The following is a 27,623-nucleotide window of genomic DNA, read 5'->3' on the forward strand; positions in this document are numbered from 1 at the left end:
CAGAGCTGATTCTCTATGGCAACCTTGATCACCTGGTGGAGACAAACTCAGAGCTCCTGCCCTTACTCATCCTTTCAGCAGACACTGCTAAAGCCCCCGGACTGGTCCAGAATTTTGACAGATTTGTTTTTGAAGAAGGGAAGAAGGGAAGGAGATAACTGTTGGGTGATTATTTGGAAAAACTGACTCATCCCAGGCAACATAGGTTGTTATGCCAAGCACTTCATAAATCATTTATTCAGCTCTCTGCATTTTCAGTAGACAGGGATATTATTAGTTTGATGTCTCTATAAAAATGAAGGGCAATTATCTTCAGACCAACTTGTGTGGCCTTCCCTGCTGCAGACAACAGATAGGAGAGGAGGTGCCAAAAGCATAGCCAATGGGAATGAATGATAACTTCTTTCTGTTTCCTTCACAACCTTTCCCATACAACTGATCCTGCCTTGGGACTTTGCACCCACACAAAAAACCAAAATAAAACAAACAAAAAAAAGAATGTAAGGTTGCAGTTACACCTGAAATCATCAGAAGGAGCATCTGATCAAATGACTCAGGTGGTTGATACATGCAGTTGTCTCTCTTGGAAGAGCTCTCATCAATATACAGGCCCCACAGGGACTAACTGGGAAGGTTGTGCTGAGTGACTGGTGCAGAGGAAATGGGGAAAACATTTTGATGTGAGCACAGGGGAATTACCCATTTTCTCACGATAAAAAAACCTACAATTTCCTGTTTTATAATAACTGGAATTGGTCCTAGGATCTTGCTACTGATGTTACAGAAGACAAATCCAGGATAACACTACCAGAAACCACAGTAGGGAATCTCACTTTTCTTGGCTGCCTGGCTAGTTTTGCTTAGACATGCAGCAGGTCCTTGCTGACTTTTTCTTTTACCACCCCTAGAGACTTTCTGCCAACAAAGGATGGGGACAGCCAAGTGCAACACAGAGCACTTTTTAGTACTGGAGATGGGCAGACACCTGTCAGAAAACACTGTAAACACCCTCCAGCTTGGTTTGGGCTGGAGAAGCAAGGCAAAGAGGTGATGATGTGCTTTGTATGCTCCTCCTGATGTAAGAAGTGCACAGGAGCCTCTTTGTGCCCCGTTCCCATTGAGCCAAGGCACAAAGCAGGTTTCCATTCTGCTTTCCTCTTCCATCCCAGATCCCCACTTAGCTTTCTATCTCCTGTGTGACAGATGCACTCAGCCCCTTAACCAAAGTAGGAACAGTTTGGTATGGGATTCAAAGGAGGTAAAGGCCTGAGCCTTTAGTGGGCTAAGAACTCCTCTATTTTCAATCCGTTCCCTGAAAACCCACAAAGGAGCAGTGAAACAGTGAACATAAGTGCAGGTGAGCTTGGAACCCCTCATCATACAATTAACACATGAGTAGTGAATGGCTTTTCTAAGATCCATTTATCAAGAAGCAAAGAAAGTTGTAGATACAAGGAGTCTCATGTACACCTTTCCCATCACATGTAATTTGACTAAGAGCCAACAATTTTATTCCATAAATATGACAGCCTAAGTGAGCCTTCTTTAAGCTCTCCCTGCCTGCAGGGCTCCATGGTGGGCATCCCCCCTTGAGCTGGGACACCTCTCAAGGAAGATTGTTCCTTGAGGCAGAGAAACCCTTTACCAACAGATCCTTGGCAAGTGAATGATATTGTGCATAATCTTGTAGTACAGTTACTTGGATTTTGCCTTAGTAGTTATAATTTGTGCCTTGGTAGTTTTGAATCATTGTTCAAGTGCTTATGCCATGCAAGTAGTCGAGTGAACCTTGCCATCAAACTTTGTTATTACATTTTTACAAGAGCATATTAAACCCAGTTTTGCTAATACTGTTGACAATGGTTCTTTAAACAATCTAAATCACCCATTCACCAAAAAAAAAGGTGTAGTCAGCAGGATCCCAAATCAGCATTCACATCACCCTGTGAGGAGTGCTTTGAGCACAACTGATGTAGCACTTAGGTATTCCCTTAAGCAAATTATGAGCAACCCCCAGGCTGTGAGTCAAAAGGAAATTTTCTGCCCCTCGGGTCTCCTATCTACAGTTCAATTGGAATGAATGAAAGAATGAATGCATAAGCAAATATTTTATGAAGCACACACAGTATTTGTTTCCTACCCAGGTCTTTCACATTCAGTGTTATTGACTCAAAGGTCAAACCACTGTATGTATGGTCAGGCATGGGAGAAGAAAAAGAACTATTCTTCTTGATGGTTACTCCCCTTTCCACAAGGGATTTTTAAAATTGTGTGAATATTTTCAATTTAATGGATTTTGCACTGGTGAAGGGAATAGTGGGCGTGATGTTTCACATGTGCACCTTCCTTGAAAGAAGGTGAGAACTAGAAGTCCATTTGAATGAAATCCATCTCTCTTCAGTCTATTGGTGCCAAGCCACAGTGCCTTGTGCCTGTCCTTTCTGAGCCCACACCTCAGAAGATTTATGCAACTCTAGTAACTGCACTCACAGATTCTTTTTTTCCCTTCAGTGGTGCTGGCTTCTGAGAAAAGAAATACATGAGTGCAAACCAAGGAAAGGCAAGGCAAGCCAAGAGTGAAAATATATGCACCCTGGCTTCAGTATCTAAACCAGGTCAAGTACAAGAACCAAGCAAACTGCCATTGGAAGCAGTGAAAAGTGATTTTTTTTTTAACCACTACATCAGTTCACATAATGTAAAGATGGATACTGCAGGGGAAAGATTATTTCATGTGTGCAGGTTGCATGATGTCAGATCTTATATTTCTCTTGAAACATAATGAATCTTCTTCATATCCTTTGTAATTTAGTACAACTTCTTTCTCTTTCTCTCATCTTCTTTCCCCCTTCTTGATTAGATGATTGTCTTACACAGACTTTTTCATCAGTAGATAGGAAAGTGCTCAATAGTGATAAGGGGTGTTATAGCCCATATTTATTGATGAGTTAACTAAGAGAATGTCACAGATTCAATACCACCCTACAGCAGAGCTGGGAGTGATACTTAGATTTCCAGTCCCTTACTGGAACCCCTCATGTACATCAACTAATCTAATAGGTCATAAAAAAATAGTGTGGAAATACTCAGGTGCTCATTTCCTGCCTATTACACATTTCACTTGCAGTTGCATTATGTAAACCTGATAAAGTCAACAGCAAAATCATAGAATCATAGAATCATAGAATTGGCTGGGTTGGAAGGGACCTCAGAGATCATCAAGTCCAACCCTTGATCCACTACCGCTGCAGTTACCAGCCCATGGCACTGAGTGCCACATCCAGTCTCTTTTTAAATATCTCCAGGGACAGAGAATCCAGCACTTCCCTGGGCAGCCCATTCCAATGCCTGATCACCCTCTCAGTAAAGAAATTCTTTCTCATGTCCAACCTAAACCTCCCCCGGCACAACTTGAGACCGTGTCCTCTTGTCTTGCTGAGGGTTGCCTGGGAAAAGAGACCAATCCCCCCCTGGCTCCAACCTCCTTTCCGGGAGTTGTAGAGAGTGATGAGGTCTCCCCTGAGCCTCCTCTTCTCCAGGCTGAACACCCCCAGCTCCCTCAGCCTCTCCTCATAGGATCTGTGCTCGAGTCCCTTCACCAGCCCTGTTACCCTCCTTTGGACCTGCTCCAGGACCCCGATATCCTTCCTGAACTGAGGGGCCCAGAAAATACTAACACCAAATGCCACAGTGGGAAGAAAGGGGATAAATAAGAGCAAGGTGTGACTCAACAAGAAATATCCTGAGAATTCATAAATACTGTAAATAATAAAGAGAAGAAAACAAAAATTTCTCTCCTATCAAGCATAGCAAGCTGCAGCCATTCAATATTCATTTCATTATCTGAGGCTTATAAGGAAACATTTTTTTAAGCCTCAGGATAAAGTAAGGGTGAATTTTTAGAGGTGGTTGTTTGTTTATTTAGCTATTTGTTTTTTCTAGGCACCATTAAATAAAAATTTCTGATGGAATCCCTGGAGTGTAAGTATTCAAGAAAAACTGTGGAGAAATGAGGAAATGACAGATGAATTCTCAGACTTTCATAGTGCCAAGTACAGCAGTTCTGGGTGTGTGATTGCCTTGACTGCTATAAACAAAGGAAGCCATAGCTGAAAAAAATAGCATGAGTTTCATATTTAATATCTGCACTCATATCAGCAGCAACATGTTTCACAAATACCTATCCTGTGAAATTCTAAGTGGTATCCGATTCTGATAACAAATAACGATGAAAGTCCTTCCCAGATGACATCCATCTGGTGGCTTACGAGGTGTGTATTGAGCTCACATCATGCTCAGTCTCACGAGAATTTAAAGTCTTTAGGAACAGTGCAATGAGATGAAAACAAAAAATCTTTTTAGTCCTTCATCCCAGTTTTTTCTATTAAAAAAAAATCACATAAAATGCTTGAAATGTAAGAAACCCCTCTATTTTTTGAAAGGATAGCAACTCCCACATAGAGTTTAGTTTTCCATTAAGCAGTCTTCCCATATGAAAAGTACTTTAAGCCTTCCAGGATATTCATTCCACTGACCAAACTTAGCTCCAGTGGTGCTGGCACCACAAAAACTCCATCAATACAGTTGTGTAGCCCTTCACAACACCACCAGCAAGTCAAGGGATTTGAGCTGTTCCCTAGCATTAAGAGGTGTGAAAGACAAAGAAAAAGCTGTTACAAAGATATAAAGGTGTGAACGAATCTGCTACATTAGTCTTTGTATGACATTTATTCACCTCCTGGGGCTTCCCCAATTTTTTCTGAGGGACTGGAAACAGAGAATTTTCAGATCTTTTTCTGTAAAAAAGTATCATCAGATTTCCCTTTCTTCCTGTCCTCATTATTAGGGGTACAATCTCATCCAGGCAGGACTGTCTCTGACTGGATATCTGCTAGAGAGAGGGCCAACATCCAGCAGATGGAGGCCCTGACCTCACCAGCTTGCTACTGGTATAAACAATAAAGGCCAAGAGCACATTGTTGAAAAGGCTTCCCTTTTCAACACTGCCAGTTCAGAACCTTTTCCAGTGCAGGCTTTGTCTAAAAGGATGAGTATCAAGGTAACAAGATGAGCCATCAAACTCCCCAGAAGCACAGGTGAGGAGCACTGAGCAGACCCCAGCAGGGAAGGTGGCTGCTGACAAGACCTCAAGGAAGAAGTGAGCAGCAGTGGGCTTGTCTGGTGTGAGAAGTGAGCAGAGCAGAGAAACTGTGCCTTTCCAGAGGCAAGTGACACTGTCCCCGTTCTCAGAGGGACCACAGAAAAGGTCACCCCCTCTCTAAAGCTGCAGGGCCGTGTGCCTTCCCCAGTTGTGATGAAAAATACAACATGGTACAAGCCAAGTGACTTGAGAAAGAGAAGAGATTTTGTTTTCAGATAGGTGTTGCTTCCAGTGTACAGATGCAGGGACCTCCCTCAGGTTCTGGGGGGCCTCTCCCAGGCAGAGCATCTGATAGCACAGCTGGTGCACTGCTCAGGTGGGTGAGATGTAGTCAGACCCTTCTGAAGGTCCAAGTCATCAGCTTTCCAAAGGCTCTACAGCTCAGAGTGAGGAGTTATCTACTCTTAATTTCTCCTTTACCCCTCTTCAGTTCATCCTTCCTTAAGAAGGAGGTTTCTGGCTTTATTCTTCCTTCCTGAAAGTATCTTAGCAACTTTGCTGTTCACAGGCATGAGATATCATTTACCTTCATGGCAGGGGCAGATGTGACCCATTACATTTGGCATTCCCAACCAGGAAGAAAAATGGATAAAAGGGATATTTCACTAGTTTCCAAGTTTCCTGTGGTTATCCAGTTCTGAGCACACTAGGTGGCCACAGGTAGGAGAGAATTGTCACATTTGCAGTCTTGCAGTTTTTCCTAAAGCAGGGAATCACATAGCATGGTGGTAAACAGGCTTGGACCACCTCTGGGGGATGAAAGCAGCAGCTGTCTCAGTAGAAGGAGCAATAAAGGCAACTGTTTGAGGAGAGTAACAACTCTAGCACTGTTGTTTCTGTGTGCTTCTCTAACCTATCCCATTAGCTCCCTGTGGGATGTCTTTAAACACAAAATGTGCTTTCATAGTGGAGCCATTATTTTCAGGGGAAACAGCATCAAGCTTGCAGAAAGGAAGATCTTAGAAAGGAAATGAAGCTGATACTTATGCTAAGGTCAGAGGCATCTTCCCCTGATGGTGGCTTGTGACCTGGGAGGTAAGGAAGCCAAGGACACAAGATGTAAAATGAAGATGCAATTTCCAAGTCAGTCAAAGCAACTGCAGCCAATGATCTCTGAGACCACAGTATCAGCAGAGCATCAATGAGACCTACTTGCCCTGTGCCTCTTCAGTTCCTGCCCCAACCTTCTGAAGAAAGCTTCCCAGCCTTTCAAGGATTTACCCATTGGTAAATTAGGAAGAAAATCTTAGTGTTCAGGGTTTGATCTCTGAAGATAACTGCAGTCCAGCTTGGAATTAGAGGGAACACTCTGGAGTAAAAAAGGTACCACCCTTCTATATTTATTTATTTATTTTCCCCCATGAAATGTAGCTCTCAATTTGAACCCTGATAGAGGTACAATAGATGGGAGGGGAAGAGAAAGAGAGAAAGCTGCCACTGAGCTGATTATGACTAGAAGGTTATGGACAAGGTGATGAGAATAATTGTATGTCCAGGACTGGAGGAATTACAGCATCTCTGCACGTCTTCAGGACTTGAGGGACTGCATGTTTTCTGAATGAATTCTAAAGAGATTGGAGGCTCAAATGGGAGAGGAATGAGAGCTTTGCAGTGTGAGGGCTTGAGCGTGCATGATCATGTGCATCTGGCATGAAAATAATTGAGTTTTTCTCCCTCTGAAAAAGATGAAGAAGAGAGCAGCCTGGGCCACGTCTTTGGGGAAATCAGCATATGCACGGAGCAGCAACTCTGGTATCTTGGGCATCTGCTGTTTCCAGCAGGGAACCAACTTATTCCTTTGGAGCTGCCTGGTAATTTTCTTTCCCAGACCAAAGTCTTCTGAGAGGCAGAGGATTTGGTAGGGCAAAACAGCTCTCTACAAAGATTTGTTTTCTCATAACTTGGATCTGACTTTCACCCACCATCTAATGTGTTCAAGTATTTCTATCCCCTCCTGTAAGCAATGCACATGCATATAATACTTTTCCTACTCCTTTTTTTTTTTTTCCTCAGTATTACTGTTTTTATGAGAATTTTAAGACTCTTTATAAAGTATCACCATGAGGAAAGGCTAGAATCCAGGACAGAAGCTGTTCTTTCAAGGACAAACAGCCTTAGTGCAGCAAGATCAAAACTCAATACCAAATTTTCAGGTTCTCTAAGCCTGCTCCAGCACATCATGTGTACAACCTGCAGCTGCAGCTTACTTTGAATTAGAAATAAGACAGCACCAAATACCTTCTGGTAAACATTCTGAGATTCTGTCCATGCTGAAATGGTTCAAACTGGCCTGGTTCTAATATTCTCTTGAACATTTTCACAGGTTTTAATTATGTTTCCTAGATTACTGTGGCAACAAAAAAAATTGTTTTGCTCCTTTTTTATGGGAGAACCAAGTTTTTATTATGCAAAGAGGGCCTGAACCTACAGATCCAAAAAGTCCCAGCAACACGTCTAAAACTCCTTACAAATAACTGTTCTCTGTCACTCAGGCATGGTTTCAGAAGCTGCAGAATATAACCAACAGTCCAAAAGTCTGGGTTGAGCCCACTACTATTTCACCTTTTCTTGCCTGAGACAAAGACACTTCATTCTTTGCCTGCCACCCAAGGGCTATATAACTCCTCTAGCTTTCATTTAACATGTCTTCAAAAGCCTGATCAAGATAGTCCCTTATTCACCCCATGTTCTGCACTTTACCCTTCAGGGTGCAGAGATGGAGACCCACCACAGCCATGGCTAAAGGGCAGCATCCTGCTAAGGGCTCCTTGCTGTAGTCAGGTCCTGTAACTAGACAGAGATTCAATTGATTTTAGTAGTGTTCTGATTTTTTAAGGTGCATTGGGAATGGGTAGTTTGGAATCAAGTTGTTATTAGTGTTCTCTTCCACCCCACCTTTTATTTTCTGCTTAGTAGACACTAAAAAGCCATTCAGTGAGAAATTCTGCACCTTTATGCAGCAGATGCCTGAGTTTCCAGCAACAGCCAACAGCTTCCATCTGGACCAGCATTCCAGCAAGGGGAAAGATCCACCCATGTGTTATTTGCCAGGTTAGGGGCTCTTATCTTTAGATGAGGGATTTCTATCTGTCTCTGAAACGTGTGCCAGGTGCAGAGGTACAGCAGAGAGGCTGTGAGACACCCCCAGCACACACACACACACACACATAGAGGTAGGAAAAGAAGTTCATCTGTCTTGTCTCAGGCTTCTTGAACCTCCTCATACCCCAGTGCATGAAGTGGAGTTCACCTTGGGAGCAAGTACTCTGCGTTTGTTCAGGGAGGAATGAGAAAAAGCTACATCTCAGCCTAAATACTACAGAGGTGGTTTCCTTTGTGATATACAGTGTTTATTTAACCAGACCCCAACGGCACGGACCCTGCTGGAGCATGATGTTGAGTTTGAGTACATATGGATATGTATCCATATGGGATATGAGTACCTCCAGCATAAAGTGATCACAAACACTCCCTCAATGCCCCAGGCTCATAGCTCTTTGTTGCTGCTGCTCTCTGTGTCTCTGTGACTATTTTTACCCTATGATTTGTTATGGTAAAGATTTTTCTCTTTGCCCAGAAGTCTTGGAAACTACTGCTTCTTCAGAACAAACAGAAATATGTGGAATGGAGCAAGGTTTTGGAGCAAAAATTTCTCAGCCCACCTGTCAAAGTAAGGAGAAGAAAAGTCATTGGTAAAGTGATGAATAGAAAAACAGGAAAGCAGGATTCTTTGGAGAATCAGTAACAACATTGCAGCATTGCTCAAACTTAGCAGTAAGCCCTCCTCCCTTCCTCTAGGGAATATGCTTCCTGCTGCTGGAAAGGCTCCGGAGTCCAGACACAATGCCTGTTACCCTACAGGGAGCATCAGCACAACTGGGCAGCTCAGGATTGTATCGCCAGAACAACCAGGGAGAAGCTCTGAGGCCTCCATCCCACCCTTGAAACGCCCACGTTTGCTTTTCTCTGCACTGACACACACCTCTGGTTTAGGAGTTCACCAACCTGAATTGACCTGGATTCTCTTAGCCTTGCAGCTTTGTTTCATAAGCCCCTTTCTGAGCAGTGACTGGAAACTGCCTTTCTTCCTCTAAGTGTACATGCTCTGTAGAGCCTTTCTGGAATAGGGAATGTTTAACCAAGTCATGCAGAAGCCAAACAGCTTGCACCAGAGGAACAGAGAACTCCATCCCAGAACACCCTCGTATCTGAAGCCTCATGCATTTTTTTACTGTCTTGGAGAGGGGATTCTATTCCCTCCTCTGCCTAGGGAGACTTCTGCTTGTTTTCAGCATCCAGCAGGACTGCTCTGATGACCAGCTTAGAGCAAGCTAAAGGGAGAAAAGGATTCCCAAGTTCCAGCTAAGCAGAGGCTCTGTTCACATCCTCCAGTGAATGCAGCTGGCACCAGCCTGCAGGAACAACCTTCTTCCTTGCAGAAGCATTTTTACCTAGAAATTTTCTCATTTGCTCTTTAGTGTACACTGTGAATTTCAACTACTGGCATTAAAAGATGTTTAATTATCAATCTGTACCTGGAAATCATGGCCTTAGCTGCTAATCTATGCCCCTACTGTCACTGCAGTGAAGTAGCAGGTATAATTCTCTGCTGGTACAAAATTGCAACTGCAGTGCCTGGGGGGACCCAAATTGAATAAGCTGTCTCTACTTTCTCTTCCCTTTTACTTTATAGAAAAACAGGCTTTAATGCTTTACTGCACAAATCAGGCTCTTCAGGTCTGCAAAGCTCTCCAAAGCAGAAATTAATGATAACGTTGCTCATCCTTAGATATCAAAGTGCTTTGTGTAGGTGGATGATTACATCGTTTCCTCCATTTTCACCATGGAGTAACTCTTAAATATATGTCTCTGATCTGTTGAAGACCAGACATCAGTTAAATGGAAGAAAAGCTAAATCTCCTAATTCCTAGCCTGTGCTCTGTTCACTGACATTATAAAAGCTGAGGGTAGGAGGCTAGACAAAAAAGGGAGAGGTGAGGAGAGCTGAGAATACATATCAGGCATTTAAATCACAGTCTCCAAACACTCAGGAAAACATGCTCTGCCAATGTGCCCACAAGTACTAAAAGGCAGCTGAGTGCTTCCAGGAACCCTGACAACCATGCCCACAGCCAACGTTTATTGGCAACTAAAATCAGAAATGCCATGTGCAGGTGAACTGCCTGGCACTTTGTAGTCGAAGAGCACTTTGGAGTGTTTATCAATTCTATGACCAAGAACACATGAATTTTTTAATAATTGCTCCACTCACGTACTCATCACTGCATACTGCATTTGGCTCATTTAGAAGCCATTAATTAATCATTTATTTCTGATTACACTTCACAATATCATCCCAGATTGCTCCTCTGGTGGTGGTAGTAAAGCAGTCATGGCAGTCCCTTGCTTCACACCCAGAGGCCAGCATTTCAGCTGCCTGCAATAGCTCATTACTCACACAGAAGTGCTCCTGGGGCTCTATATTACAGCAACTTGGGGTAGCATAAACTCCTCCCTGGTACAACCCTGTTCCTGGGGATGTATAACATGACTGTGAAAACTTCAGCCAAGGATGGGGAGAGTGACTGGGCAGGGCAGCTTGGGACCTATTTCAGAACCCCATGAAAATGTGACCCATTCCAGGGGAGAAGCAGCATGGTATTTTCTTCTCTGGGCTTTCCTGGAGACACATAGCAATCTGAATCCCCCACTCAGATTAATAAAAGGTTTTATTTCAAAGGTTTTATTTCAAAGGCCATTTTGTTTTGAAATTTCCTGGACTGTTTAGAACCACTGATTGGACCATTTCTACCTCAGTCACAAATTGTCTGTTCTACCAATATAGGTCAATTTCTGGTCTAGAAGTTTCTCTTTTAAGCCATCTGAAGGATCTGCCTGTGTCTGCCTCTTCCATTAACTCTTCAGATCTCCTATGAAAACTTACTTACCCCTTTGTTTTTTGCTCCAGCACTGGTCCCTCCTTGCTCTGTTCCAGTGTTTGTAAATTATTCACCATGCAACATTCTTTGCACCATTTCCTATAATTTATAGTGTCTCCTATGTTGTATTATTTAACATGGAAAAGTATTTCAAGATCCAGCTTGAGATGTATCAGGAAAGATGTAATGAATTGTTTTGCATAAAACCCTAGCCAATAAAATGGAAAACTAATAACAGCTTAATGGTTGTTGTCTTGCTAATGTCTCTATCTTTTGTGTTCATAGCAAGCTTGTCACATTTATTCCACTGCAAAGGGGGCAGGAGCTTTTAAACTTGCTTGGTGAAATTGCTGTTTTCTTTTTGGCTAACACCACATTCTTGTTAATGGAGTATTAATAATATCCATGTGATAAGCTTCTTCCATCAGACACTGAAGTCCACTAAATAATTTCCAGCAAAGTCTTAATTCTAGATCATAAGAGCAGAAGGCAAGGCTACAGATGCTGGCAGGTTATTCTGCTTTCATCATAATGTCATATCAGACTAAATTATTGAAGATAACTGGCAATTTACATAGCTCTTCTCTAAGTCAAACAAGCTGGAGCTCCCTCCACTGTGTTACACCTCACTGCCTTTATAAATCTTGACCAGCAATCCAACTTGTTTGCATATTATATAGGGAAACGAGTGTAAAAAATGTTTTATCTGGCTGGTGGGGAAAAACAGAAGCCTGTTCCAGGCAGAAAGCATAGAATCTAGGTCAGCATCTTTTCCCTGTGAGGGATATGTTCTCCTCAGCCTCCTACCCTTTTGATTTCAATGACTGACAAGTGACTGATAGTATGGGAATTTGTCCAACATTAATTTTGTTGGGTTACTTTGTCTTTAAAGCAGGGGAAGAAAGAGGAGAATTTAAGTTCAATGCTTTATTTTGAAAGGAACAAACAAGATTTCTAAACCCAGAGTAGTTTCTGTCTTGAATTATCTTTCTATTATAATTATCTATATATATATATATATTGAGTTATCTCTTGAGTATTGTAGAGTGAAATTTACACTGGTTACGTTTTCAACTTGGTTCTAGAGTAAGTTTAAAACACTGGCATTTAAAACTTGAGTTTAAAACTTCTGGAGCTAGATTGGGTATCCCTCGTGCTGTGGCTATGAAAGCTGACTGTCACTGACTTCTGTTTTACAGTCAAGTTCCAAAATTATTAAAGGCCAGGATAAAAATAAATCTATTATTCAGAACTTTCACTAGGCACAGTGACCACTGAATAGTATGCATGGGCTTTTTCATTCCATGCTAACATTTGATAAAACTTCAGGTCTTCAGTAAAAAAAACTTCATTGAGAGAAAAAAAACAAAATTTCAAACTCCACTTCTTAATCAAGATAACTATATGCAGGGCCTACAGCCTTACTTAGGCATCCACAACAAGTGGCTTCATTTGTCAGAAAAGCAGATCACAATGGATCTCATTTTGTCTCAGCATCTCGAATCATAGAATCATAGAATCATAGAATCAGCCGGGTTGGAAGGGACCTCAGAGATCATCAAGTCCAACCCTTGACCCACTCCCGCTGCAGTTACCAGACCATGGCACTGAGTGCCACATCCAGTCTCTTTTTAAATGTCTCCAGGGATGGAGAATCCACCACCTCACCGGGCAGTCCATTCCATTGCCTGATCACCCTCTCCGTAAAGAAATTCTTTCTAATATCTAACCTAAATCTCCCCTGGCACAACTTAAGACTGTGTACTCTTGTCTTGTTGAAAGTTGTCTGGGAAAAGAGACCAACTTCCACCTGGCTACAACCTCCTTTCAGGGAGTTGTAGAGAGCGATGAGGTCTCCCCTGAGCCTCCTCTTCTCCAGGCTGAACAGCCCCAGCTCTCTCAGCCTCTCTTCACAGGGCCTGTGCTTGAGTCCCTTCACCAGCCGGGTTGCCCTTCTTTGGACCTGAGTGCCTCTGACATGCCTTGGAGAGATGTTTTATGGTCTTATTTAGCTATTCACTGCTTTCAGTGAGAGCACTTCACGTCAATATTTTTAAATAACTTACTCTTAATATGCAAATCTAACCAACCTAATCTGAAAACCTGACCCTTTAAATATGACTTTCTTGGGAACATGAGCTTGGTTTTTAATCTCTTTGTAACAGTAATACTCAGTCCACAGGGAAGTTATGATCTTTAATTTCCTAATTACATCACATATTGGGTTTTTTATGTTTTGAACTACAGTGAATTCTGTTCCATTCCCTTGATAATATAACAGTCTTGTGTTTACTGTCCCAATTGTGTGCCAGCTTCCTAAGTTATGTTCAGTTAACATGTGAAAGACTACTCACTCTAATAAAAACACACCACCTAATATTTATCTTACCTTGAAGTTACTGCTATTTCTCTTGCAAAAGCCAAAGGGGATAAAGTGTAGTTAATGGACCAGTATCTAATTCAGGAAGAATGTTGTAAAAAACATTGTAAATTTATTAAAATATCTTAAATATATTACAACAGGGTTAGGAACAGGAAAAGAGATTTAAAAACAAACAAACAAACAAAAACCAAGACACTAAAAGTTACAGCTTTCCAGAGGGATCTCAAAATTCACCATCATGTAGAATACCACACCTGAGCCCTACCTCCAGAAAAGTGAGATAAATACACACAAGAATAAAGTGCTTAAGGAAAAAAAAAACTTAAGCCTGGAACATGATTACACCAGCAATGTGCATTAGAAAACTGATAATTTCTTAGTGTTAAAGCTTTCCTTACCAAATTATAAGAACTAGGGACAGATTAACCCAGTGTTATTCCCAGTAGAGCAGTAAGTAAGGAAATTACAAGATAATGAAATCCACAGTTAAAATTAAAGAACATAAGCCCAGATAGGTATATTGTCTGCACTTCTTCTCTATAGGACTGCAGGATATTATTGATTACGTTACTAGGCTGGGAAAATGAAATGAGGCAGCAAATTGCAGAATCTCTTCGTAGCTACTCTGAGCAATCCAACCCCTCTTACTGAAAGGCATCCCAGCTGGAGGTTTTCCTTAGGTACTTTTGCTGCTTTATGAAGCTGTTAGCTCTCCAGATTTACGAATAAAAATTATCAGGCAAATGGATGAAAAAGTGCCAGGGCATAACAATTTATGCAGCCATTTGTTTGGGCATTTGGTTTGAGGTTGATTGAAACTCAACAGTTTGTCTTGAATTAGTGCAGTGGTGCTCTGGAAGTGAGGGGGACACAGGGGTGGCTCCTGTGAGAAGCTGCTGGAACCTCCACCACCGGCACTAATCCTGGTCCTGCTTCTGGACAAGGACAAGAAGCTGGATGTGCCTCTGTGAGTAACATATTCAAGAAAGGGAATATGAAAACTGCACAAATAAGTAAATAAATAAATAAGCAAACCCTCCAAGGTAGAGGAAAAGGTGAAAGCAGAGACAACAAGGTGTGGAAGAGGTGTCCCAGCAGGGCTTTCCCTGCAGCCCGTGGTGAGATGGCAGCTGCCTCCCTGCAGCCCTCGGAGGAGCCCAGTGGAGCAGTTCCTGAAGGAGCACGGAGGGGCAGATGTGGATCTGCAGCCGTGGAGGATCCTGTGCCAGAGGATGTGACTGTTCCCAAAGCAGCCGTGACTCTGTGGGCAGCCCAGCCTGGAGCAGTTCCTGAGGGACTGCACCTCCTGGGAGGGGTTCAAGTCAGAGGGTTCATGAAAGGCTCTCACATGAGAGGGACCTCGCATTGGAGCAGGAGTGTGAGGAGTCCTCCCAGTGAGGAGAGAGAAGCAGCAGAAACACCATGTGGGGAACTGACCCTGCACCCCCATGCCCGTCCCCTGTGCCCTGAGGGGAGGCAGCAGTGAAACGATTTGGGCCTGAGGAGAAGGGAGGGGTGGCAGGAAGGTATTAATATTTGGTTGCTGTAGTGAAATGAGGCAACCAGGTGCCACTAATTGCCAGGTAGTGGGCATGAGCTTGTGTTAAGCCCACCTGTGCCTGATTAGGGCGGGCCCCTACTGCAAATGAGCAGGATTAGAGGGGCAATAAAGCTCACTCCTGAGGAAGCCGGGGAGGAGGTTAGCCACTTTTCCCTAAGGACAATAGACTTGGAGCACTGTTTGTGAGTTTCTGCTGGAACACCTGGTTGGGCCTTGGAGTGCCGTGCCCTAAAAGAGGTTCGTCTTGCTACAGGTTGCGTGTTCTCTTTCCCATGATAGAATAATATTTTTTTTCTCCCAAGTTCAGGCTGTCTGTGTTTTGCCCGTTACTGTAACGGGGGAATGCAAACCTTCCTGTCCTTGTCTGGTTTAATGAGCCTTGAGGTGAATTTCCCACAGGGGGTGAGTGAGCAGCAGCCTGGCTGATGCCAGCTGGGCCTAACCCAGGACACACTTTATCCATTTTTCCTGACTGAATAGGTCAATCTAACAAAAGCTATCACCTGTCTTACCTTCCTCACCTGTCTTATACCCACACACCATCCCTTACAGTCCCTCTGGTGTGTGTTATTATCCCTTCCACTGTGACCTGTGCCTTGGATGGTCTGGGGCACATCCCTGCTGCGGGTAAGGATTGTGGAGCAGCAGGCCAGGACTGCCAGGGGGCAGGAATTTTTATGCTTTTCTCATCCCGTAACTACCTCGTTGCCTCCCTGATGTGCTCCAAAGAATAGGGACATAGAGAATCAATGTTGTAGCACACTTGGTATGGTAGAGACTGATTATGTAGTTTCTCCTTGATCAAAGCATGAATCCTTCCCCAGTGTCCTGTCTGCCTCCTCTGCCTTGGAAGCCACCATATTCCTCATGTCTCCTACAGAAAATAAAAATCCTGGAGCATCCATATAGCAAAGGCCATTTTGTACAAGAAGAATTGCTCCTTCACATCTGAAATACCTAATATCTATCACAATTGTGCCAAAGATTTCCAAAATCAGGCTGGTTCTTGACAATATAGGCTGCTTTCTGCAAAAGTCTGGATATCAGGGAGTTAATTTGGCAGTGTTTAACCAGCAGCAGCAAACTATGTAGTTATGACAACATAGCATTATGTGCTATTTCTAGGTAATGTGAAAAGTCCTTGACAAGCTACCTGAGGCAGAAAAGAGCACACCAACATAGTACTTTTTAAAATGGTAGTGGAAAGCAAGTTGCTAGAAGCTGGTAAGGCAGTCTGCTTTTCCTTTCAGTGAGATGCTTGAAGACACTGGAAGTTGTTCCTCTTTTGCACTGAGAGGGCATCCTGTGCAAGTCAAATGGTCATCTCCCCCAGCCAGGACTCCTCCCCAAAATAAAAAGAAGCTTTCTTCCCTCCTGAAAAGAGAAGCAGCCTTGGTCTGAGTGTGATGAGAAGCAACACGTGCATGCCTTACAGCATTTTTAAGGTTTGGTTCCTTCTCCTGTCCATGAAGAGAGAAAAAACCATGGAAAATATAAAAGACCCAGATCAGTTCTGGGTGAAATCTTCAGGGTATTTTGACTCATAGCATTGCTGAAACCACTTGTTAGTATATCAGCAATGCCAGGTGATTCGTTCATTTATTTACCTGGAAGAAGGAACCTGTACTTTTGGCATGAGCTCAGGACACTAAAATCCTCACTTTTGCTACAGCTTTCTTACTGTGACCAAGATCAAGAGAGTATATATGGGCCAAAAGAATATCCATGACATAGAAAAACATGGAAAAAAAGAAAATCAAATTCCAGACCTGATTCAGATGTCCTGGATACGAGTCTAAACCCAGACTTAATTTCCCAGACTTTAGTGTTGGCATTAGAGCAGACTTGCACAGCTGGATGGGAAGGGCACCAAGGAGATGTGGAAATTATTATGCATTCTACTTAGAAGAAACTGGCGAGACAATGGTGAAATATGTTGATGATTTAAGTGAAACTACAGAAGGACTTATGGAAGAAAATGGCAGCTACAATAAAAAGGTAAGATCAGCTAAAGTGAGAAAAAACAGGGAAAATCACATTAATACCAAAAATATGTTGTCATTGTTCCCCTAATATGATGTTTCATGATATGAAGTACATGAAGTTTCAAAATAACAAATTCAAACTTGTAGGTGTTGTTATTTGGAGGAGGCAGGAGGAAGAGGGGTGTTTTGGATGAAAACCCAGATGTTTAGGTACATTATTCCTGCCAGGAAACCTAACAAGGGCTCTGATTGAGGCACCATATCATCTCCTCTCCTATTAATCATGATGCCTGTTTCCTCTGTCTCTCTGTTGCATGCCAAACTCTCCTCCTGGCAGCAGGATGTGGTGTATTGCAGATCTCCTTCAGACAGGCTTCCAACAGGACCTGAAAGCTACCTGTGGAGCATATGCCACAGATGAGAATGAGACAATGAGTCAGCTGAACTGCAGTTTTCTTTGAACATTCTGTGGTTTACCCAGCTAGAGATTCCTGTGTTGAAAAGCTTGGGGTTTTTTTGTTTGGTTGGGTTTTTTTCCCCCAACAAAAATACAATTTCTATGGAAGACAACACTTCTGTCTCTGATGGAAAATATTCAGTAATCTGATTTACTGATTAAGAAGTGTATTTTAGTAATATCAACCTCAGCTCTTGTTTTCTTTTAAGTTCTTCTTACCATATCCTTCTAATTTCTTGTCAGAGTTCTTATAGTGTTTGTGTTGTCTCTTTAGCCACAGATTTTGCAACCCAGCAAATGCTGTGGCTGACCTTTAATTTGCACGGGGGCAAATGAAGCACAGAGCTGCAGAATTCAGTAAATGTGCATCTGCTTTTTATCACATTCTCTCAGAGCAGGGCCTCCATTTGGTAGATGCACTGATAGATAGACTTCAGATAAATAAAGTCCTTTGAACAGAGTCACCAGTCCCTGTCCCAGTCTGAACATGCTGTGACTCTGCAGTAAACTGGTGTGGAAAAAAACTGCTGTAACTTCTAGTTCCAACTTCTGGCTCAGCTGTGACACTCCTGATGAAGCAAAGACCCAGCTTTCATTACTATGTTTTCATCCTATTATTTCATCCCAACTAACTAAATGGAACCATATACAGTATAAATCTTAAAGACCTACTCTAACTTTACACATCTGACTCACACCAAGTCTGAGGTCAGTCTTCCTGATACTGCTTCTCAGTTTTATCCATGCTTTGTCTTCCTTTCCCCTGCAGGATGTCTCAAAATTAAAATCCCTTTGGAGGATTCCATCCACACCTCCAGCAAAAAGTCCCACCCATTAAGGGTGGTTGTCATCTCTCTTAACTGTAGCCATTTAGAAGGTCAACAACCTGTCTGAGACAGAAAAAAAACACTTCAGGAAGCAAATTTACTGTACTAGGTTGTTCCCTATCTTCCCTGTCTACACAAGCCTAGGTGATGACCTGAGACAAATTTTTAAATGGCTGGTATGAAGGACAGTGCTTCTTACCCATTAAAGGTCAGTAGAAAAGACTTCTCCATTTTCAAGGTCCTGGAAATGTTTTCCCACCTCAGGGCTGTCCATATACAGGTTCTTGCTAGGTCTATTGATCATTATCCTCTCTCTTTGCTGTGTCCTGCCATCTCTTGCATATCCTTTTCTGCTGTTTTTCCCTTCTTAGCCCTGAGCTGTTCCATGCTGTGCAGGGTAAGGTTCTGCCTGCAGCCAGCATTCCTCTGCATAGCTGTCTCCCTGCAGGTCATACCCATCTCTGCTCAACTCTATTGAGGTGGTTTACATTGAAAACTGTCATGCTTTTGTAGTAAGTTTGACTACAAAGGACAGCCTGTAAAGTTTTTCTTTAGCAAATAAATGCTAGTTAAAGGTTTCTAAACAATAGAAAGGGACTATTTTATAGTTGCTGTCTGTCTTTGGGATGATATTACTGGTCTATATCACTATTCTTAATTAAGTATTAGCTTAATAAAGTGTCTTTTCTTTGGTAAATATCTAATGTATTAGGACTCATTCTCCATTCTACTGTACTGCTAAAACTTTGCAGAGTAAATACAGCATAAAAGCAGCATAAAAGAATGGTAAAAAATGCTCAATGGTCTGGATTCTAATCCTATAGCTTCCTGTGTGCACTGAAATTGAGATTTATTTTGGCATATTTGAGATCAGGTCTGGTTCATATGGTGAATATTTCTGTGAGCTAGTGAATAAATTTATTTTTCTGATTATTTATTTTCTTTCCCTGACAGAAATCCTTTTAACTGTTCATAGGCCAGCTAGGAGCTCACACTTCAGGTTATTCACTTGTGTGTGAGTTTATGACTAAACATAACAGAAAAAGTTTTCATTTTGGGTCCTTGCCAATGACCGTGTGACAGGCCAGTACATTGTCTCCCTTCTCTATTTCTGTTTGTCTCTGGTGCTCAGAGGCTTTCAGTACTAAAGCTTTGCACACTCTGCATTAGCAGCCCTCAGGTTATTTTGAAAGCTGCTGGCAACTCTGCCATCCTCTTTGAGCTTTCGCTTTTGTGTCGCTCAGCAGGGGTGATCTGTAGCAGTGATTTAGAATTAGACTGTAATTAGAAACCACTCTTAGGCAGTCTGGGGTTGCACTGTTTGGTTCTTTTGTTTTTTCTGCTCCAAGAGGTTCTTGTGCTGGTTTCAATAAGAGAAGCCCACCTTCTCCACTGTAGTGTAACAGAATTATATAGCTATGCAATTAATAAATATTAACATATATATGTGTGTGAGTTCAAAGGAATGTAATGCATATATAAATATACATAATTATTTGGATGTTCTGTCTGTACCTTCAGCCATTCAATGTCCACAGTTCTGTTTGTAGATATTGAAGACTGCAGCAGGTAGAAAGGGTGCTGTGATTTTGGGCCAGTTCAGTGAACTTCTTTTGGAACTGAGAGTAGTTTCCTACTGCATTTGCTTTCCCTTTTCACACTCCAGGCTGATCTTGAGCCAGCTTGCAGAATCCACTCCCAGCCTGCCACATTTCAATCACGCCACAATGCGTTGTACTGAGGGACCTGTATTTTCCAAAAATTGAATTTCCACAGGTGAAGGTACATGTTTCCAGTGCCCTTTTGAGGACTGTCCTGCTTTGAGACAGGACAGAACCCGTTTTTTCTAGTAATTTAATTTTTCAGTGAAGTCTCTTCTAAGTCACTCCACTTGCTGAAATTGACAGCATGTTTTTCACTCAGTGTTTGCTTCTAGGGCTGACAACATTCCGTATTTATAGCAATTGCTGAAGAATAGTATGCAGAACTAAGGCTAGTGCTTGGTTCTGCTAAGCTGCTTATCCACTGGGAACAAAAGGAAATAAAGGAGTCACAGCTGTGACCCTCATGCGGGGAGGAGCAGATGGGACAGGTGACCCAAATTGACCAAACAAAGGGTTCCATCCTGTTTGCATCATACTCAATTTCAATCTGAGGGATCTCCAGGGTCAAGCTCACTTTGTCCATGGATGGTGTCCTGGGGGGACTGTCCATTTGTCTGTCTCTGAGTCTGAATCCATGTGTTCCTGAATTCAGTTTCTGTCTACTGGTGAGTCCAGGAGTCCAGACTGGGGCTTTCCCAGGGTCTACCCTGAAGCCTCAGTGGTGTCATAAGCATTTCTGGAAAGGAGACCAATGCTGGTTTAGTATAAACCAAAAGTTTATTACCAACCCTTAAGTGTTTCTTCCTTATGCCCTCTCCTTCCCCTCTTGGGGGAGAGGAGCTAATAGAGCAATCTGTCATTCATTTCATTGCTTACATTTCATTAAGCCTTGACAAATTTATTGGTATCCAATTTATTGGCTCAAGTTTCTCAAGGTAACTGCAGATGTAATTAACCTCTGAAGTCCATGGGTCAGACACAAAAGGGAGGAGAAGGTGCTTTAGAAGGAGGACCTAAAAGCGTAGGATCTACCTTCTCCAGAAGAGGACTGTTCTCTAAAGCTGACTCCACTTATGCTACTGCAGAAGCAAGTACAAGGGAGCACATTGCATGAAATCTGAGTGCCAGGAGAATAGATTTTCACCAGGCACTGTAGTGAAATTATTTCACTAAATATCAGCACTTCAGAAATACAAACAGACTGAATCTTTCAAAACAAACTCTGGTACTGACCACAGCTGAATGTTAGATGTGAAATTTCTGGGGAAGCAGACTGGAAGGAGAGAGAGCTGGGGGAGGTGAGGGTATGTCAGTACTTTACTCCACACACAGCAAGCAGCAGGATTGCCACCTTGTGAAGATAAGCATTTAGTGATTTCCCAAAACAGACTCCAAATCCACCTCTGTGCTCAGGGCTGAAATCCCACCCTGAAATGGATGCAGCCCTGAATGAGTTTACTTTGAACGCATGGCTCTTGGCAGATGTCCTGTCACACTTAGATCATGAGGAGCTTCCTGTAGTAATCTGAGTGCATGTGACGTGAGCTTATCAACTTGAGTTGTGGAGGATTCAGTCTCTTCACACATGTAAATGTTTGCTTAATGAGTGCTGGAAGGGGTTATGGGTTTCATGGTTCAAGGTGGTCAGGTCTACTTGGTGGCTCTAAACTAGCACAATTCAATTGATTTTGGTTTACTTCAGTGCTTCCCAGCTGGTCGCAAAGCATCTGCTCTGGACTTGCATCTGTAGTGCTGCCTAAAACAACTCCTTCTGGTGTAGTGAAATGAGGCAATGAGGCAACCAGGTGCCACTAATTACCAGGTAGTGGGCATGAGCTTGTTAAGCCCACCTGTGCCTGATTAGGGTGGGGCCCCACTGGGCCTGAGCAGGATTAGGGAGCCAATAAAAGGTGAGGCCTGAGACAGAAGCTCAGCTCACTCCTGAGCAAGCCAGCAGAGAGGTTGGTTGCTTCTGGAGCAGTAGCACTGAGCCAGGCTAATCAATCCTGAGGCAACAGACTCAGGGTGCTTTTTGTGCACCTCTGCTGGAACACCTGTTGGACCTTGGAGCGCCATGCCCTAAGAGAGGTTCGTCTTGGTATGTTCTGGGATTTGTGTGCTGTCATTTTCTGTTGTTTCTTGCAAAAATTCTGCTAATCACAATGGCTAAGTTTCTCCTGGTGGCTTTGTTTTTGGTGCATTTTGTTTGGTTGTTTCCACTGGGCAAGGATGAAGGCAGAGAAGTTGCTCAGAGGCTGTGAACAAATCCCTGCTCTGATGCTCAGATTGAGTTTGGATCCAAGCTTTTGGCTCAACTGTCCACTTCAAAACCAATGTAAGGATTTTCACCTGCAGAGTAATTTTCTGTCTTAGCTAAATTAAAGAGATAGGGGAGAGTGCAATAAAATGCAATTGCAAACCCCAGGCTTCTCATGTGGTCCCAAATCTCATGAATGCTTGAATCAGAGCCTTTTCCATAGCTCTTGCCCTACACAACAGACTGAGTCCTGAAGCATTGTGTGGTGAAGAACAATGAAGTGCATTCTGGAAAGATCTGTCATCAGGTGCATTGCAAAATCTGGAGATAAGTGTTTTGTTAAGTACTTAGAGAAGCTCCTACTTTCCAGTCGTTCCCAGTTGCTTCGTGATTCTTGATGTCCTGAGAGAAGTCTGGTGCAGCAAGAATGAGTTTGCCCACTTTATTCACCATCTGAAGTGTTACCAAGCAGCTCTGGCTCGTGAAAGCCCAGCACAGTGTGAGCACCTCCACAGGTACCATCACTGTGAGCCAGGAACCAAATCGTGGGAGGATTTGAGGCAATACCTCTTCACATTAGATTAGACTGCAGAGCAATGGTTTGGAGTATTCAAGCAGTGAGCCAGTGTTCCTTCTCCACACTTCACCTACTACACCAGTGTTAAATTGATTGCATTTACTACTGAGGGTGTATAAGAGTCAGAGACCATCATGCTCTCCATAGCACCCCAGATACAATCTTCCTTTGAAGAAAAGCTATTGTATAGCTAAGTCAGGGAGTGGTGAGCCTTGATTTAATGCTTGCTGTACACAAAGCAGAGAAAGAAAGGGCTGAGAGCTCTGTGGAAAAAGGTTTTTATCTTGAATCAGGGGTGATTACTTTTACTTTACTTTGGGCAGCTGATGTAGTTGCAGAGTTATCTGTCCTTTATCAAAGTCTGACCTTACCTGAGTGGCTTTCTGCAAGAGTCCTGCTGTACAGCTGTATCCTGCCAAGCCAAATAGTTGCATTACAGTTTTTTTTTTCTTCTGATTTCATTCAGCCACTGGTTGTGCTTCTGTTATTGACTCGTGTCAAATGGGCCAGTAGAATGCCCCTTATTATGAATAAAATCAAATATGTAACAGGGAATTGCTACCCTAACGTGCAATCCTTTGACTTACCCACAATGGGAATCCGAATCGGTGGATTTCTGCACACAAATAAAAAGAGATATAACATTTTTCCCTCATCCCAAAAGGCCACTAATCTTCTCCAAAAGCATCAGCCAGCATTTTCCAAAACATACAGTGATTTAGGGCAGCAGCATTTTTGGTACCCTCCTTCAAAAGGAGCCTAATTTTCAGAGAACACTCAACACCTGGCAGTGAAAATTCAGTCTCTGTTATGGGATTGCCTAATTCAGACCACAAAATAGAGTTCTTTAAACACCTCTAAGTATGCAAAAATTTAGATGAGAGGATTCAACAAACTAAGGACAGCAGCATTTGATCACATCCTGATCATAGTCTGAAACATAAAGGAGTAGCTTCCCTCCAAGAAAATGTGATTGTGGACACAATTTTCTTTCTTGTCTCTTAAACAAATGCCAGAAGTAGTTTGGGGAGCACTGCAATAACAGATTAGATGGATCATTAGATAGGGTAATCATTTGGTCAGTAGGTAAACAGAAGGCTGTTTGAGGAAACTGTGAAATGTAGCTCTCCAACAGTTTCTCATAATATCAGTACAGCCCATTCACTTCCAGTCTCCTCTTTAGTTTTGCAAATACAAGATCATGTTGAAAATGGCTTTTTAGAGCCTGAAGAAATATTTTCTTATGCACCTCACAGCACTGTCTTTGCAAATGCAAAGTACTGTATGCCATGCTACATTTATGCACTTCAGGTTTGATAGATGAGGGATGCTAATGGAATATAAACTATCACATTAAAAATTTTCATATTAGGGATGCCAGCAGTGTTTGCTGCACCTAGCAATGTGAGATGGTGCTTGCAATTTTTCTCTGCTTTTTAATACGATGTGATATGCACATTCTCTTATGTCACTTTTTAAAGAAAGGCAAATGTACAATTTTAATGAGAAGGTGTTCCAGAATCACAAGAAACTGCATTATTTTTACATTTAGTAGGTTCATTATGCAGCCTGCAGAAAGTGCCAGATGGTTATACTTTGCACACAAACCTCAAGCCTAATTCTCCTCTTTCCACCTGTGTCAGATTTACTCTACTTGCACACCACTCAGTTCAGCAGGGATACCCTGCCCCTGCCCTGCAATAGGTTATGGAATGGTTGGGGAACTGGGACCACCTCTCACATCCAGTGCTGTTTCTCAGGCACATGACAGAGACTGCAGAGGACTCAGGGAAAGACAAGGTGTGCTGGATGGATCTGATCCAGAGCCTCAGACCATGGAAACCAGTGCAGGACTTGGCCCCTCTCAGCTGTATCCATGCAACTGCAATGTTGCTGGTGGGGAAGCTGGACACAAGTGGGCTGGGATAAGAAATGGGCTGGGAGACAGGACCTGTGACTGGCACCTCAAATCTGTTATTTGAGAAGGCATTGATTTGCATCCAGTTTGGAAGGAGATAACTGTGGGAAGTGTGGGAAAGAGAGAAACCTCTCTCTCTCTCCTGTTCCCTCAGTCCTGCTTTCATGCTTTACACAGTTTGGTGATCGAATTACCCCAGCAGAAGGCAAAGGAAGGGAAGTAATAAGCAGGGATATCTTTCAGTAAGCAATTTGCTAAAGATGTTGAGGGCAGAGCGGTCTCCAGCGGGGGATGTTGTCTCTATAAGAGGTTCCCCAGAGAAAATTATCAAGCACTCCAAAATGGAAGGGAGGGTAAACATGTAAGCAGTGTGGTTGGGCACTGGTTCCTTCGGCTGTCACTGGTGGGGGTAATGCAGTTTGGAGCAGCTAACTACAAGATTAATGGAACTGTTCAAATATTTAACGTTATAAAGGCATTACAAGAAATGCTCACTGTAGCCTGAATGTTTTTCAGCTTCCTAACAATGTGTGTGTGGGGACGTGTGCTTTAACAGGGGGGCAGGGCAGGGAAAAGAAGAAATAAATTACACAGAGTAGCTAATGAATAAACATGGTGGCAGATTCATATTTCTTAAATAGGGCTGGGAAGCCCTGCAAGGTTTTGGTGGCACAACGAAGGTAGTGGAGCAGACCTAGGTTCTCTGACTGGGTTTTGAAAGAGATACTAGCTGACCATAGGGCTGTTCATCTGTCTCATGCAAGTCAAAACAAGGAAAGCTCAGCTGTTGATGTGAGTTGTGGGAAGGGTGGGAAAGAGAGAAAGTTATTTCTCTGTCTTTGTCTGCTTAAATTTTTATATTTCTGATATTAAAATATGGCCCTTTTTCGAAAATATTTGTCAGTGGAGGAGACAGGCACAGAAGTACACAAATGCTCTGTGATTACCACAGGTCACACTTTCACACTCCTCACCCCATTAGAAACCTACTTTCTTGTGCCAGCAGCATCCACACTTGCTTAAGGTCACTGCAGGTATCAGTCAAAAGCCAGGGCACTCCTTCACTGGCATAGCTTAAGAGGGGGTACTTGCAAGAGACTGAGCAGCAGATCCAACCCACCTGCAAGAAAAGAGTGTTTTTTTTCATGGGGTAGACAGTTTTGTATCTGTTGGTAGCTGTGTGATGCTGCTTTGGGTGGAGGCTGGCTGGAGGATGCGGGAGGGACGTGGCTCCCTCTGAGGCGGTGGTCCAAGTGACTCCGAGAGAATGGGAGATTTGATCCTGCAAGAGAGGGAGATGATGGAAGGGGGGAGGTGGAAACTAGTGAAAGGTTTGGAGCTGCATTTTGAGCAAGGCTGAGAGGAGGAGCACAAAGACACAAAACCAGAGAACTCTTCTTTCTGAAGTCCTTTATTTCTCTTTTGTCTTACCCGAGTTTCCTCCATCTCTTAGAAAGTTAATTGCTTCATCCAGCATCCTCAAACAACCTGGCTTTTTGAGCTTTATGACTTGACTTTTTCAAGGAGCTAATTATAAGACCTAGGCATGGACAGATTGGCCTCCACTCTCAGTTTGGCTTGAGGTCCTATCAGAGTGGAGAAACAGAAATGTCATCTCAGGAAAGAATCTTCATGCCAGCTTTTTCTGAGTGCCTGAAATGAAATACTTTAACTAACTCTGGTTACAGTGCAGTAAAAAAGAACAAGCACATTCACTTTGCTTGTACCAGCCTTGCACCATTGCCAAAATCTCCCATGTTTATTCCAACGTATTTTCATCTGGTTGCACATGAAGCATGGAAAGGATTGATGAATTTGCCCCTAGGCACACTGGTTGTAGCCCTTTTGTACCTAACACACACCTTTGGCAAGGAGCTGGACCAAAGCCCCTAGCCCATTTCACATGTAGTGATGGACTGGCCACCAGACTCCCATGGCTTTCTGATCACCTCTGAGCTATCTGCTGTGGAATTATTATTTGCAAAGCGACCTGCTCTTGTTTTGGACCTTGCTTCATTGCTTTTCCCATTATCAGCACACCACAATTTATTGCATTTATTCTAACTCAACATGTGCAATGAAACTTAGATTTAGGATGGCTCTGTTCAGCCGTCCTGGGCCATCACTTACACACTGTGTACAGCAAAGGCCTCTCAGAGACGGGAAATTGTTTCTGGTGGTAAGAAGTAGCTGGGACATAAGGGAAAGTGTTTTCATCCTGAATTACTCTGGGGAGCATTTTAGTTCTCTTAATGGCTCCATTTAGTAGATAAAGCCACAAACAAACACAGAGGCAGCACAAGACAGTGATTTATTCAATAAATAAATTCCCTCCCCTCCCCTGAACTCACAGTTGGGAAAACTTTGTCACAATGTGTTTATTCTACCTGTTGCTTTTTTCCCCCCACAACTTGCTTGGCTCTAGTTCAGTCCAGCTTAGCAGAAGACTGTACAGGCAGTCAGGCTATTTGCATGGGTCTTCTGAAAATGCATCACACAACTCAAATTCTCTTTTTCCCTGCAGAAAATGTTAATGGTAATGTTAATAGGGAGAAGCAACTATTTTCCCTCTTCTCTCAAAATCTCCTCTCCCAGCATTCTTTTACAGGGGGTAGCCACACAGAGTGAACAGGGAGAAGGAGATCTGGGCCAGACTCCCCTGCTCTGCCCTGTGTTTCTCTGGGACACAGGAACACAGGGTGGAATCACAGAATAAGTCAAGTTGCAAGGAACTACAGGATACTCTCTGCTCCAACCCCTGCTTTCTGCAGGGCAACTTCAAAGCTGGAGCAGGAGTTGAAGGCTTTGTCCACCTGAATACTTAATTTCTACAGTGGTGGAGATCCACAGACCCTCTAGGTCCTGTTTCAGTACTACACCATCTTCCTGGGGAATTTATTTTTCTTTATGAATTTTTCCTGCTGCAACTTGTATCCTTTGCTTCCTATTCTGAC

This window comes from Heliangelus exortis, chromosome 3, assembly GCF_036169615.1.
Source record: "Heliangelus exortis chromosome 3, bHelExo1.hap1, whole genome shotgun sequence".
Classification (NCBI taxonomy): domain Eukaryota; kingdom Metazoa; phylum Chordata; class Aves; order Apodiformes; family Trochilidae; genus Heliangelus; species Heliangelus exortis.